General features: G+C 37.1%; 1 protein-coding gene and 1 pseudogene across 4 annotated transcripts in view; one reads left to right on the top strand and one right to left on the bottom strand.

Annotated features, from left to right (window-relative positions):
* PCED1B (PC-esterase domain containing 1B) overlaps positions 1-15,509 on the bottom strand; it is a 177,720-nt gene that overhangs the window by 101,496 nt on the left and 60,715 nt on the right. The window lies entirely within an intron of this gene.
* LOC105529827 lies at positions 6,267-9,233 on the top strand (annotated as a pseudogene). Its single transcript, XR_001004566.1, has 2 exons — positions 6,267-6,429; positions 8,604-9,233. The product of XR_001004566.1 is annotated as an interferon-induced transmembrane protein 3-like (transcript).

The raw sequence follows: 15,509 nt of genomic DNA, 5'->3' as shown, positions 1-15,509 counted from the left end.
CCATCATGTAGCCTAGCTGTGTAGTAGGCTATATCACATAGGTTTGTGTAAGTATACTCTGTGATGTTCAGATGATGACAAAATTGCCTGACAATGCCCTTTTTAGAAACGCAATGTATGACTATAAAGGAGAAGCAGAATGGAAAAATTTTGAAAATTTTCAACGTGGCCATGTGAAGAATAAAAAAGCCTATTCAGGAGAGCAAACCAAGTGTGTGACCAAGAGACTGTTAAAGAGATTAGTATGAACAGAAAGGATCATCAAGACAATAGGAGAATGACCTCAAAGTCATGTAGAGATCCTTGAGGCTGTGTCTCCTGTTACAGGACCAGAGCTCTAGGAGGGCAGAATAGTTTCAAAGGATGATCCTGAGAACCCTCTGTGGGCTCTCTACCCAGAGCCTCCTAGGTGTCTCCTTCCCACATTTCAGTGCAGTGCTCCTCAGCTGCCTTAGCTATGGCTGAAGTGGGACCAGGTGTGGCTCAACCCACCACTCTACAAGGTATAAGCCATAAATCTTGGTGGCATTCATGTGGTGCTAGTTTTTTAGTGCCCCACAGCAAGAACTGTGGGGGCACGGTTTCTTTTACCTAGATTTCAAAGGATGTCATAAACAGCCTGGGGTCCCTGATAAAATTTTTTTGCAGGGGTGGAGTAACTACAGAGAGCCCCAACTAGGGCAATGCTAAGTGGAAATGTAGGGTCAGAGCTGCCATAGAGAGTTTCCACTAGGGCAATGATTAGTAAAGTTTATTTCTGGGCTCTCTATTCTGTTCTGTTTATCTATGTGCCTATTTTTACACCAGTACCATACTCTTTTGATTACTACAGCTTTGTAACATGATTGGAAGTCAGGAAGTATGATCCTCTAGCTTTGTTCTTCCTGTTTAAGATTGTTGTAACTATTCAGGGTCTTTTGTGTTTACAAGTAAATTTTAGGATTTTTTCTTTTTCAGTGAAAAATGCCATGGGAATTTTGATAGGGATTACACTGAACTTGTAGCTTGCTTCAAATAAAATGGAAATTTTGGCAATATGATTTTTCTGATTCCATGACCATGGGATATCTTTCCATTTGTTTGTGTCTTCTTTATTTCTTTCATCAATGTCTTATAGTTTTCTGTGTACATATCTTTCACCTCCTTGGTTAAATTTATTTCTAAATATTTTATTTTTTGGTGCTATTATAAATGGAATTGTTTTCTAAGTTTCTTTTATGAATAGTTTTTTATTCATGTAAGCTTGTCATTCATGTATAGTAACACAGCTGAGTTTTGTATGTTAATTTTGTGTCTTGTAACTTTACTAAATTCATTTATTAGCTGTAATAGTTTGTTGGTCAAATATTTAGGACTGGCTATGTACAGGATCATGTCATCTGTAAAGAGAAACAATTTACCTTTTACCTTTCCAATTTAGATGCATTTTATTTCTTTTTCTTGCCTAACTGCTCTGGCTAGGACTTCCAATGCTATACTGAATAGAATCGGCAAGAATGGGTATCCATCCTTGCCTTGTTCCTGATCTTAGAGGTAAAGCTTTCAGTGTTTTACAGTTGGGTATGATGTTAGCTGTGGGCTTACTATATATGACCTCTATTATGTTAAGGTAAATTGTTTCTATACCTAATAAGTGGAGAGTTTTCATCATAAAAGGATGTTGAATTTTGTCAATGCATTTCTGCTTCTATCAAAATGATCATTCAGTTATTTTTATTATTGTTAATATAGTGTATCACATGTATTGATTTGTGTATGAATTTCTTAAAATTAGTGTTTTGCCTCTTTCTCTCTTTCGCTTCTGTTCCCACAATTTGTAAATTCATTTGCTTGATAGTGTCTCATGGCTTCTTTATGCTTTCTTAATCCTTTTAATTTCTTCTTTTGTTTTTGTTCCTCTAATTGGCTAATTTCCAATAATCTATTTTTGATTTGCTGATTTTTTTCTTCTGCAGAATCAACTCTGTTGTTGAAGCTCTCTATTGAATTTTTTTTTTTTCAGGTCTGTCATTATATTCCTCAGCTCTAAGATTTTTGTTTGGTTCTTTTCTATGGTTTTTATTTCTTTATTAAACTTCTCATTTTGTTTATGGATTGTCTACATGATTGCATCTGTTTTTGTTCTCTTGCATCTCATTGAGTTTTTTAAAGATACAGTCAGGAAGTATTTGGAATCATTTGTCAGGCAATTTATACATATCCATTTCTTGGGGGTTGGTTACTGGAGCTTTATTAGTTTCTTTTGGTGTCATGTTTGTCTGATTCTTCTTGATCTGTGTAGCTTTGCATTGGTGTCTGTGCATTTGAAGGAGCAAACACTTTTTCCAGTCTTTATAGATTGATTTCAGCAGGTAAGGACCTCTTATTAGGTCCATGGGCTGATGAAATTGCCACCAGGATTGCAGTTGAATGGGGTTGGAGTTGGGCAATGTGACTGCTGCTGGCTCCAGTGTGGGGTCTGAAGTTGGTGGGCCTGTTACCAGAGGCTCAAGTGAGAATGGATCCTCTCTGGTCCTTGAGTGAAATCAACTGTCTCTAAGTCTTTGGTCAGTAGGTCTGGTTCTGGGACAAGGGTCCACTTCAGGGTTCAAAGTTTGGTCTACAGCTGGCAGGCCTGTTGCCAGATGCATGGATGGGTATTCTCGCAGGGTCTCAGGGAGGGTTCCCACTGGTTCACTGGGCAGAAGAGAGGGACTAAAACTGAGTCACAGGACTGCTTCAGGGTCTACACACAAGCTCAAGGCCTGCCTCCTGGGTCACGGATGAAGGTGCCTCCTCCTGGGTCCTTTGTTGGGAAGGACTGCCCTGGGACTGCAGCGGAGTGGTGCTGAAGCTGGGTCACAGGGCTGCTTCAAGATCTGGCCTAAGATTTACTTAGGTCAGTGAGTCTGCCTCTAGTGACATAAATGGGTATGTCTTCTGGCACATCCCTGGGATGGGAGGACTGCAGTCAGATTGCAGCTGAGAGGGCCTGGAAGCAAGTTTTAGGGCTCTTTGAAGGTCTGCTGTGGGAAGCAAGCAAACAGGTGGGCCTCTCAAGGCATGGATGGGCATGTTTCCCAGCAGGTTCCTGTGTGAGCAGGACTGCTCTCAGACCACGGCCAAGAGAGCTTGGAGCTGGGTCCCAAGCTGCTTCAGGATCCACAGCCAGGTCACAGGCCTGTCACCTGAAGCACAGGTGGATGTGAGTCCTCCCAGATCCCCTGGTAGATGGCTCTGGTGGCAGGACCAAAGCCAAATGGGGCTGTAGCTGAGTCCACAGAGGAACAGAATGTATCTGATTCTGTCACAGGACCATAGTTGGTGAGTGTACCACCTAGGGGTGAGTCTGCCCTTTCAAAGGAGCCATCTTTGGTCTTAGGCTGTGCCTGGGTTTTGCAAACTGGGGTCCACAGCTCCCACAAAGGCACTTTTGTCCATGGATGGCTACCAAATTCTTGTTGCTCTGGGGAAATATGATCAAGGGACCTCCTATTCCATCATTTTTTCCTCCCTGTTATATCTTAAACAGACACTTAGTGAGGAAGAAATTAAGCAGCCTTCTCAAGGCTCTATAACTAGTAAAGAGCAAAGCCAGGACTCAAATCATGATCTTCTGCTTGCCCAGCTGAAGTGATCCACCATTATACAGCCTCATCCTTTTAAGTACCTCCAGTGAATTCAGTTTCTTAAGTATGAAACAACTTAAAGGCAGGTAGAATGTTTTAGAAATGATCCCTAGTTGAAGGCCACTTCAGTGAATACACTCATCTTACCTAAGAAGGTTTTGTTTTGTTTTGCTCAGGATATTCAGTAGGTAAACATATTTTGGTACACATAGGGACAAACTAGTCAACTGTATTAAATAGAGAAGGGAGATTCACTTCCTTTGCATCTTTCCCTGTTTATTCATTGTATTTTGGATATATTTTCTTTTTTTGCATGCAACCACTACAATTATGATTAGAGGAAAATTCTGTCCTATCTTTTGTCAAGACGTGAGGCATTTTCACTGTCATCTGAGATAACTGAAATCTCAGCAGTGAAGCAAATCATTAGTATTTCAGTCTTGGTTGTGTTTTCTATGTGGGTCAGAATGGAGACAGTATATCATCTCATTCCATTGATCGAATGAGAAGAGAGATTTTAGGTACAAATATTAATGCATAAAACAGAGTTGAAAGTGACAACATATTTTGCTGTCCCTGACACTTTGATATATATATTTCTTGGCAGTTCAAGATGCCAGGGGCATAAAAATCTAGATAATATAGGTCAAGAACCCCTGGGTTTTCAAACCCACATTTTACATCAAAACTATAACCAAATGAATCTTAAAGCTCTGTACTTATTTAAATTATGGATTTATTTTAGAATCTGTGCTTTGCTGCATTATATATTTACAATGTTGAAAAAGATTAGATTTCAATGATCAGGATGATGTAGCAAAAGCAAAACAATGTTCTTTTTCAGAAAGCATCAATCCATTATTAAAAATCTAGGCTATCTGATAAGCAAAATTCCTCATTAATGTGCAGTAACATATGCAAGGTAGTCTTTTAATCCTGGAAGCTTGTTCAGAAGGAAGCACCAAAAAATGGAATGCTTATTTTATTTTCAAGCTGGGTTTTTCAATTACCCTGGCAGGATGAGTTTTAATCAGCTTTTGTTGTAACATGAGCAGTAACTTCAATGTATACCACACACACACATCATCTAATATTTTATTCCCTATCCACATCAAACACACAAACACACACTATATACCATACACATGCCACACCACACAGATACATACATAAATACCGTGCTGCATATGTATACTCTCCTCTCCATCAAGCACAGAAAAATATGCTATACACATGCCATCATAGCACACACACAATAGCATATACACACATACCTCTCACATCAAACCCATGTACACACATACCATACCACACACATATACATACTATGTGCACATACACCACACAAACACAATACTTTGCCACACATGCACTACCCATACCACATCACACCTACATTCCCTTTCATACCCAGCACACATACACATATATCCCACATAATCTGGCCATTGGCTGCCTTCCTGACCTTATTTCCAACTCTCCCCTTTTCACTGTACTTGAGCTACACCTTCCTCTTTGCCTTGTCTTGAGCACACCAAACACACTTCTGTCTTAGCCCATTGGCATTTGCTGTTCCCTCTGCCCGAACTTCTCTTTTCTTGAATGTGCACATGGTATATTCCCTTTTCCTTAGAGATCCTTTCCCTGACCCTCCCCCAGTGCAGGATAGCACCCAGATCACTTGTTCTCTGCAACTATCTGCTACTCTCCATTACTGTCCTGACTGGACTTAGCTACCTGTATTCTGAATTCCAATCATAAAATGTAAGCGGTTCTTAGAAATCATCTAATTTAGTCTAACATCCTCATTTCGCAAACAACAAGAGGGAAGCTTCAAAAAGAGAAGTAACTTGTCCAAGGTTACAAAAATCATTCATTCATCCATTCAGCAAATATTGAGTAAACATCTATTATGTCACTATTCTTGGTACTAGGTATCAGAGGGGTACAAAAAGGGCAAGGACTTTGAACTCATGAAACTTACAGTCTATTTAGGGAGACAGATAATAAACAAACAAATATATAAAATAATGTCAGGTAGTGATTAATGCTTAAAGAAAAAAACAAGGAGGGAAAAGGAGGTAGAAGTAAGAAAGATCCAAGAATAGTTGAAAAACATTGTCCAAAAGGCACAAGGACATACAGTCTATTGGAAATTCTTCAGATGTTAAAGCATCTGTTTATTCAAGATGGTAAACAAGTGGCATCCTGGTTTGCAAATGCAGAAGGCTTAGCTAGGGGGTCATTTGGACTTGAAAAGGAGGCATGGTTTCTGAATCTTGGCTCAAGGCAAGGATGGTGTAGACCTTTATATGTTATAATGACATTCACAGTGACAATAACTGCAGTTAAGATAATGGTGAAATACACACTGGATCCATACAAAGCATTGTATACAATGAAGCATCATAGAGTTTAGATACTCCTGTTAATGTCAGGTACTGATAGTGGATAGAGCTAATCTGAAAGCCAGGAACATATAGAATCTTCTAAGAAAATAATTAATACTCTAAAAACATGAGCCAGGCTACTGAAAGTTAGGAAGTCAAAAGCGGTCATGCATAAGGCGAGACCAAAATCAGATTACTTGCCTAATAATGTCCAGTTGTATACTTATTCTGGAAAGATCGAAGTCTACTACTGCCATCATGAGAAGAGGCCAAGCAAAACAAAGGCTAAGAAGGGCAGATCTGATCTGGGAAAAAAAGAGACCAAGAAGCAATGGCTCCTAAGAAAATAACCTACCAGCGTCTCAGAAACTCCCTCTGTCTTCTCATGTTTGAGGTTCTATTCAGGAAGCAGGCACCAAATGGAAATATGAGTATGTGTATGTGTGTTTGTATGCATGTGTGTGTAAAAGAGGAAAGAACAGACATCTTTTGGAGGTATTGCTACCTATTGAACAGTATGTCCTGTTTACCATGTCTGGTACAATTATCCCAACTCATCATCTTTTTAAGGAAAATTTTTTAAGAAATAGTAACCTGAGTTTGTATGCTATGTGAAACTCCAGAATGAGGGCTGCTTCTCAGATTATTTGAATTGTTCATATGCAATTTCAAAAATGTTGACCATTTGCACTTAACTAATAATGCCCTTTTCAATGACAAGAAGTTATTCTGAATAAAGTTTCAAATCACTAAAATGGCTCACATCTCTTAGCTTCAATGTAAACATCTCTGGAAGTGATGTATATTTTGGGACTACCTAAGCCTTGTAAACTTTAAGTATTTAAATTATATCTTTTTTGTTTGTTTTTTGGGTTTTTTTTTTTTTTTTCCTGACAGGGCCTCACTCATCCTGTCACCCAGGCTGGAGTGCAGTGGCGTGATCTCGGCTCAATGCAGCCTCAACCTCCAGGCTCAGGTGATCCTCCCATCTCAGCTTCCCAAGTAGCTGGGACTACAGAAGTGCACCACCGTGCCCAGCTAATTTTTGTGTTTGTCATAGAGATGGAATTTTGCCATGCTGCCCAGGCTGAAATGATTCCTTTTTTGAAAGACAGAATAGCTTTCCCTAAATGTTTAGAAATTAGGATAGAAACATCTTAGAAACACTTATGCAATAATTTAATAGCATTCTTTTAGGTCTTACATTATATAGCTTAAATATTTTGTCTCCCATAACAGATAAATTATTTTTGTAAGGATTGCCTTGGATTTGTTGATGATTCCAACTCTAATCACCTCTATATTTGAAGACATATATTGGACATGATGAAATAAGAAGCTAACATGTTTAATCAAAATATGCCATTAATTATTTAAATGTGAAGGAAATAAAAAATGAAATTAAGACTTTGTTTATATTCACCATGGGAAATTTTCAAAATAGATTTTGTAATCAGTACCAGAACCTTTCACAACTTGGAGAATGGCAATAAGACATTGCTGAAAGTAATCTACAGATATGTTACTTCCCAATGATTACAGTAATCGAGAGTGTTGCATAGTTTGCAAAATAATTCATGAGTTCTTTTAATTAGCAAAACAAGGTATTGGCTAGGAATACAAGTTATTATTATTTACAATTTACAGATGAGAAAACAGAACCACAGAAACTTGAGGGAGTTACCCAAGGTTACATGGCAAAGGAGTGACGGGGGCACATCTGGAATCCAAGTTCACTGACTCTCATCATAATGGCCTTTTTATATCATGCTTCTCTTGCTGAACTATGACTTGTCTTCTAGTATATGTAGATATCATTTATACTTAAATATTTGCATAACACCATTTCATAATGAGGCTAAGATGATTAAAATGAAAATTAAAGTTTGTTAACAGCGTCACTTAAAATTTGGAAGATTAAGGAGTATGAAAGACACTGAGGAACTACTTTCAAAGAGTCATCTTTTAAAGTTCTGGTGTGCAAGTTTTGTGCAGAGTATAAAGGCATGAATATTTGGTTTCTTTCCCAGCTGGGATCACTCAAATTTCCCTTAGGTACATCATGCTGCCTTATTATTATTCACTTATCCTTTAAAGTAGGTGACAATTTGGCTTTTGTTATTGCCTATATCTCATTTTAAAGTGAAATCAGGCTGAAATTCTTTGTATAAGAGGGCTTAAGAAGTCTATCTGTTAAGATAAATGGAAGAAAATAATTTATTTCAATCATTAGAAACTTTTGACAGATGGACAGGTTAATTTTCTTGATTTACAAAGAGCTCATTCAAATGAACTGAAAGGTGAGCAAATCAATAGAAAAATTGGCAAAAGATGAGATCATCCATCTTACAGAGCAAAAGTACAAATGGGGAAGAAAGATGTAAAAGATGATTATAATAAAGGAAATGAATACCAAAACATAATATATCTATCAAATTGGCAAAAAAAAAAAAAAAAAAGAAGAAAGAAAGAAATTGAAAGGTGAGTACTGGCAAAAGTACGGAGGAAAAAACACTCTTATACCCTTTTGGTGGAAGTGTAACTTTGAATGCTTTCCTGGAGAGTAATTTGTTCTTATCTATAAAAATCTTTTTTTTTTTTGGAGAACCATCCCAGCAACCCAAACACAGCTGGTTTTCCCTGGATACCATGAACCACACTGTCCAAACCCTCTTCACTCCCACCAACACTGGCCACCCCACCAACTATGAGACGCTCAAGGAGAAGCATGAGGTGGCTGTGCTGGGGGCGCCCCACAACCCTGTTTCTCCGATGTTCACCGTGATCCACATCTGCAGTGAGACCTCTGTGCCTGACCACGTCATCTGGTCCCTATTCAACATCTCTTCATGAGCTCCTGCTGCCTGGACTTCATAGCACTCCGTGAAGTCTAGGACAGGAAGTCTATGGACAGGAAGGTGGTTGGCGACCTGACTGGGGCCCAGGCCTGTGTCTCCACTGCCAAGTGCCTGAACATCTGAGCCCTGGCTCTGGGCATCCTCCTGACCATTCTGCTCATCCTCATCTCAGTGCTGATCTTCCAAGTCTATCGATAGAACAGGAGGCAGCATCCAGGCCAGGAGCTCTGTCTACAACGTGTCTCCCATGTACTCCACCTTCCATTCCTCGCCCTGCCCCCAGAACCCAGTCCTGTATCAGCCCTTTATCCTCACACAATTTTCTACAATGTCATTCAATAAAGTGCATGTGTTCCTGGTGCAAAAAAAAAAAAAAAAAAAAATTAACTTTCTTTAACATACTAGCTGGTACTTTGGGATAAAAATCTTAATTGCATATATCCTTTGAAGGAGCAAGCCCATTGTATGAAACTTACTATAGGAATATAGTGATGGAAGTTGACCTAGATCTATGGACATGGACACCAAACTCATTAATTAAAGCATTATTTGTAATGGCAACAAACTAAATGACCAATTCCTATCAGTAGGGATTGGTGAAATAAAATACAGTTAAATCCGTCGGTGTAAATACTGGTCCCTAAAAAGGGTAAGGTAATATACGTATATGAAATGATTCTCAGTATTTGGTAATAAGTTAAAAAAATGAGTGAAGAGGTGTGTATAGTGTGAGCTCTGTTCTATGGATTAGCAAAGAAGAAAAATAGATTGAAAATATATCTGAACACATGTATATGCATATATGTATCTTTTTGAGATGGAGTCTCGCTCTGTCACCAGGCTGGAGTGCAGTGGCACAATCTCGGCTCACTGTAATCTTTGCCTCCCAGGTTCAAGCACTTCTCCTGCCTCAGCCTCCCGAGTTGCTGGGACTACAAGCGCACGTCACCACGCCTGGCTAATTTTTGTATTTTTAGTAGAGACGGGATTTCACCTTGTTGGCTAGGATGGTCTCGATCTCTTGACCTCATGATCCGCCTGCCTCAGCCTCCCAAAGTGCTGGGATTATAGGCATGAGCCATGACACCCGGCCTAAGACTTTGTTAAATAGCAATTTTCTTTGAGGTGAAAGATTAGATGGGAAAGGGTCATTCAGGTGGGGAGAGGTAGCTTCAATTTCTGTTTTGTATATTTTTGCCCTGTTTAAAGTTAATATTTTCTAGCCAGATACATGTATTTTGTGTTTGTTTGTTTGTTTTAAATATTAACAAGGGATATCTTCTCTACATTTCACTGAATTGAAGAAAAATAATTGAAGGAAGAAAGGAAGGAAGGACAAAAGGAAGAAAAGAAGAAAGGAAAAAGTTTCATGTTGATAAGGGAATACAAACACACAATTATATCTACAAAGTAAATTTTGAAATCTCCTGTACTAATTTCATAAAGGCCTTGCACTTTCCAAATCTCCTTTTCATTCTCTGAGTGTTGCACAAAATGCCCATCATGTCACGGAATGTATCCTCGGGAATCTGAAGATACTCTCACATCTGGATTGATTATTCACATCATAATACAGTCAAAGGCTGTCTTAGTTCGTTCGAGCCACTTTAACAAAGTGCCATAGACTGGGTGGCTTATAAACAACAGAAATTCATTTATCACAGTTCCGGAAGCCCAAAATCAGGAGCCAGCCTTGTTGGGTTCTGGTGAGGGTTTTCTTCTAGGTTGCAACCTGCCATCTTCTCATATCCTCACAAGGCAGAAAGAGAGGGAGAGAGCTCCCTGGAGTCTCCTTTATAAAGGCACTAATCCCATTCATGAGGCTAGAGCCTAAATCACCTCCCAGAGGTTCCACTTCATAATACTATCATATCAGGGGTTAGGATTTCAATATATAAACTTTTTAGGGGACAGAAACATTCAGTCCATAACAAGGACCTTGGTTGCTGGAAATAGTATCTTAAAAGTCACCACTAGGATTCCTTTCTTTCCCTTGCCCTGACAAGTAATATATCTGAGTATAATTTTTGCTCATACTGTGATACTAAACACAGTTTGAGCTGTGGCTTATTTAATATGCACCAGGATTTTATTAGTGCACACTCTAAACAGGTTTCAGTTAGTATGAGATTATCAGGCTTCAACCCACATCTCACACAGTCATTCTTTCAAGTCCCATGGGCATGATATACGTATCCACCATTCCCACCTTGCTCCACTCCTATAATTAAGCCTAAACCATTATTATTGAACTGAACATTATATGACTACTTTTGGTCCGAACATGTATAGATTTTATTTCTGTTTTTTCAGGGCCCTGTACAAGGGATGCCACATCAGAGGATCCATCACATCAAATCCTTCTAGGATAGGGACAGAATTGTCTTTAGTCTCTGAGTACAATCCCTACCACAGAAATCATGGACCTTGAAATACTTGGAAAATGTGTTTGTAGACATCATGTTGCCTCTTTTAGTTTAGCTTGTCAAGGGTTGAATTCCAAAATTTTTTGCGCAGATTTACCAATATATGAAAATAGTTACGAAATAATGTTTGTTTTCATGATTTAAAATAACTTTGCATTATTTTATGGAACTATATGTAAAGAAAACACAGTCCCCTTTGTAAGAAATAGGGGAAAATTATCTTATATATTATATTTTTAAGCTTTACATATGAAAAATGTTAAGCATATTAAAGTAGAATAGTATATTGAACTATGTATCAGTGTTATGAGATTGCCATATCATCCTTTTCTCCCCTTGAATGTACTATATTTTGAATGATAATCTTTAACAAAAAGACTCTTTAACTTTCAAAAATTCCACAAACATTGGCTAGATATTTGTACCAGTTAGATTTTGGTTCTCCTTTCATAGTGATGCTGATATTTAAGGGGATATTACTCTCCAGCCTCAGAAGGTCATGGCTTAGGTTTTATTGCAGTACCAATGCTGCACTTGGGCTGAGTCACATGACAGCACTGTTCTCCTACAAAACTTTAATGAAGCATAAAATGGTATCGTAATGCAAAAATGAATGTGCACTCTCAACAATCCAAACATATAGACAGGAAATCAGTGAGTATATTGAAGACTTGAACAACACTATCAATCAATTTGACCTGACTGGAACTTAAAGAACACTCCATCCAACAGCAGCAGAATTCCCATTCCTTTCAAATACACATGGAACATTTACCAAGATAGACAACATTCTAAGCCATAAAACATATCTAAATAAATGTAAAAGAATTTAAGTTTTATAAAGTAAACTATTTTACCAAAATCGAAATAAATTAGAAATGAAAAACAGAGGCCAGGCGCGGTAGCTCATGCCTGTAATCCCAGCACTTTGGGAGGTCGAGGTGGTGGATCACAAGGTCAGGAGATCGAGACCATCCTGGCGAACACGGTGAAACCATCTCTACTAAAACATACAAAAAATTAGCCGGGTATGGGGGCACATGCCTGTAGTCCCAGCTGCTCAGGAGGCTGAGGCAGGAGAATTGCTTGAACCCGGGAGGCAGAGGTTGCACTGAGCTGAGATCGTACCACTGCACTCCAGCCTGGGCTACAGAGTGAGACTTTGTCTCAAAAAAAAAAAAAAAGGAAATAAAAACCAGAATGATAGCTAGAAAGTTCTCAAGTATTTGGAAACTAAATAACACACTTCTAAACATCCCCTGGGTAATAGAATAAATTGAAAGGAAATTATAAAATATTTCAATTTGTATGTAAATGTAAACAAAATATTATAAAATATTTTAGTCTGAATGTAAATGTGTATCAAAATTTATGGGATGCAGCCAATGCAGTTCATAAAAGACAGTTTATAGTGCTAAAATGACTATATTCAAAAAGAAGAAGGATCTGAAGTATTAGAAAATAAAGAGCAAATATAACCCAAAATCAGCAGAAGAAATGAAATAATAAAGATCAGAATGAGTATGAGTGAAACAGAAAACTGAAAAAAAAACAGAGAAAATAAATGAAATCAAAAACTGGTTCTTTGAGAAAAATCAACTAAATTGAATAAACCTCTAGCCAAAACAACAAAAAAGAAGAGTGAAAGAAGAAACAAGTGACCAGCATCAAGAATGGAAAAGCTAACAGCACTAAGGACTCAACAGAGTGTAAAAAGAATAATTAGGGAATATTATGAAGAATTTTATGCAAATAAATTTGACAACTTAGATGACATAGATGAATTCCTTGAAAGACACAAACTATGAAAGCTCATTTAAGAAGAAATAAACAACCTAAATAATCCTATATCCATTAAATAAATTAAATTTGAAATTAAAACCTTTCCACAAAAAAATTCCAGGCTCAGGTGGCTTCTTCGGCAACTCTGACCAAATATTTAACGAAGAAATAATACTAATTTTACAAAAATTTTCAGGGGAAATACAGAGGAATAAATACTTCCCAACTCATAGCAGGCCAGCATTATGTTGATACCAAAACACTGCAAGAAACGAAACGTACACACCAATATCCCTTACGAAACTTAATGCAGAAGTGCTTAACAAAAGTTTAGCAAATTGAATGTAACATTACGTAAACAGGATAATAGTTCATAACAAGTGGGTTTACCCCAGGAATACAAGGTAGTTTTAACATTAGAAAACCATCAATATAATTCATATTAACAGACTAAAATGAAAAACATGTGATCATCTAAATAGATACAAAGAAAGCATTTGGCAAAATCCTACATGCATTCCTTATAAAAACTCACATTAAGCTAGGAATAGAAGGAAAAGTCCTCAACCTGAAAAAATTTTTTTTTCTTTATAGAAAAGCCTTACAGTTACCATCATACATAATTATGAAAGGCAGACTGAATGTTTTCTTTGTAAGATTGACAAGGCAAGAAAAGTCTACTCTTACCACTTCTATTCAACATTATACTAGAGTATCAAGCAATGCAATAAGAAAAAAAATGTCATTTTTGAAAGAAATTTTTGAAATCATTGAAAAGGAAGAAATAAAATTGTCTTTATCTGCAGATGTCTTTATAAGTAGAAAATCCTTTGAAATATATTTTTAAAAATGACTTGAACTAGTAAATGAGTTAAGCAAAATTGTGGGATACAAGAACAAAATGTAAACTCAATTGTATTTCTATGCACTAGCAGTGAACAATCAGAAATTAAAATATAAAACATAATTCCATTTATAATAGCATCAAAAATATGAAATACTTAGGAATGAATCTGACAAAAACTATTCAAGACTTGTACACTGAAAACTACAAAACACTGCTGAGAAAAGTTAAAGATCTAAATAAGTGTAAAGATATACCATGTTTATGGCTCAGAAGACTCAATATTATTAAGATGGCAATTATCCTCAAATTGATGTATAGACTGAACACAATCTCAATCATGTACCCAGCAGGCCTTTTGTCAAAGTCGACAAGCTAATCATAAACTTCATATGAAAATTCAAAAGACCTAAAGTAGTCAAGAAAAGCAAAAGAACAAAAGTGGAGGGCTAATACTACTTGACATTAAGATGTATTAAAAAGCAACAGTACTCAAAATAGTATGGTATTGCCATCAGATAGACAAATAAATCAATAGAACAGAATAGTAACACCAGAAAGTCTAGATCTCCACACATATATAGTCAACTGGTTTTTTGCAGGGGTACAAAGGGAATTTACCAGACAAAGGGCAGTTTTTTTCAACAAATGGTAATGGAACAGTGTGCAATCAATACACAAACAAAAAAGGGAACCTCCATACCTTGGGCAGTGTAAGAAAATTAACAAAAAATGAATCATTGACCAAAATGTAAAACACAGGGCTATAAAACTTCTAAAAGAAAACATGGGAGAAATGCTTTATGAACTTGAGTTAGGCAAAGATTTCTCAGGTTTGACACCAAAAATACCCTCCACACAACAAAACTTGGTATGTCGGACTTCACCAAAATTAAGAATATCTACTATTTAGAAGTCACTGTTAAAAGACTGAAAAGTCAAGCACAGATTGGGAGAGAATATTTGCTCATCACTTACCTGTTAAGAACCCATATTGAGAATATGTAAAGAACTCCCACAACTCTATCATACAAACCAATTCAATGTTTTAAAAAAGGGAAACAGATTCGGACAGACACATCACCAAAGACAAATACAGATGGCAAATAAGGATATGAAAGTTTGCTTATAATCATTAGTAAAATACAAATTAAAAACACAATATGATATTACCACACTCTGTTTAGAATGCCTAAATTTAAAGACTGATCATAACAAGTGTTGGTAAGCATGTGGAGCAACTGGAATGCTCATATACTGCTAATTTGTTTCTTAAAAAGTCATACAACTATCACATGACCCAGCCATTCCACTCCTAGTTATCTTCCTCAAAGAAATAAAAGCAGGATACAAGAACAAAGTGTAAACTCAATTGTATACCAGAAAAACTTCATGTATATACAGAGACTTGCATATGAATGTTTATAGGAACTTTATTTGTAACAGCAAAAAACCAGAAAAACACAAATGCTTGTCAACAGGTGAATGAATAAACACATTTTGGTATGTCCATGCAATGGAATAGTGTCAGCAATAAAAAGGAATAACTACTCATACATAAAACAACATGCATGAATCTCAAAGTAATTATGTTGAGTGAA

This window comes from Mandrillus leucophaeus, unplaced genomic scaffold, assembly GCF_000951045.1.
Source record: "Mandrillus leucophaeus isolate KB7577 unplaced genomic scaffold, Mleu.le_1.0 Scaffold785, whole genome shotgun sequence".
NCBI lineage: Eukaryota > Metazoa > Chordata > Mammalia > Primates > Cercopithecidae > Mandrillus > Mandrillus leucophaeus.
Note: the sequence above shows the minus strand (reverse complement) of the source record. Positions and strands in the feature narration are given on the sequence as shown.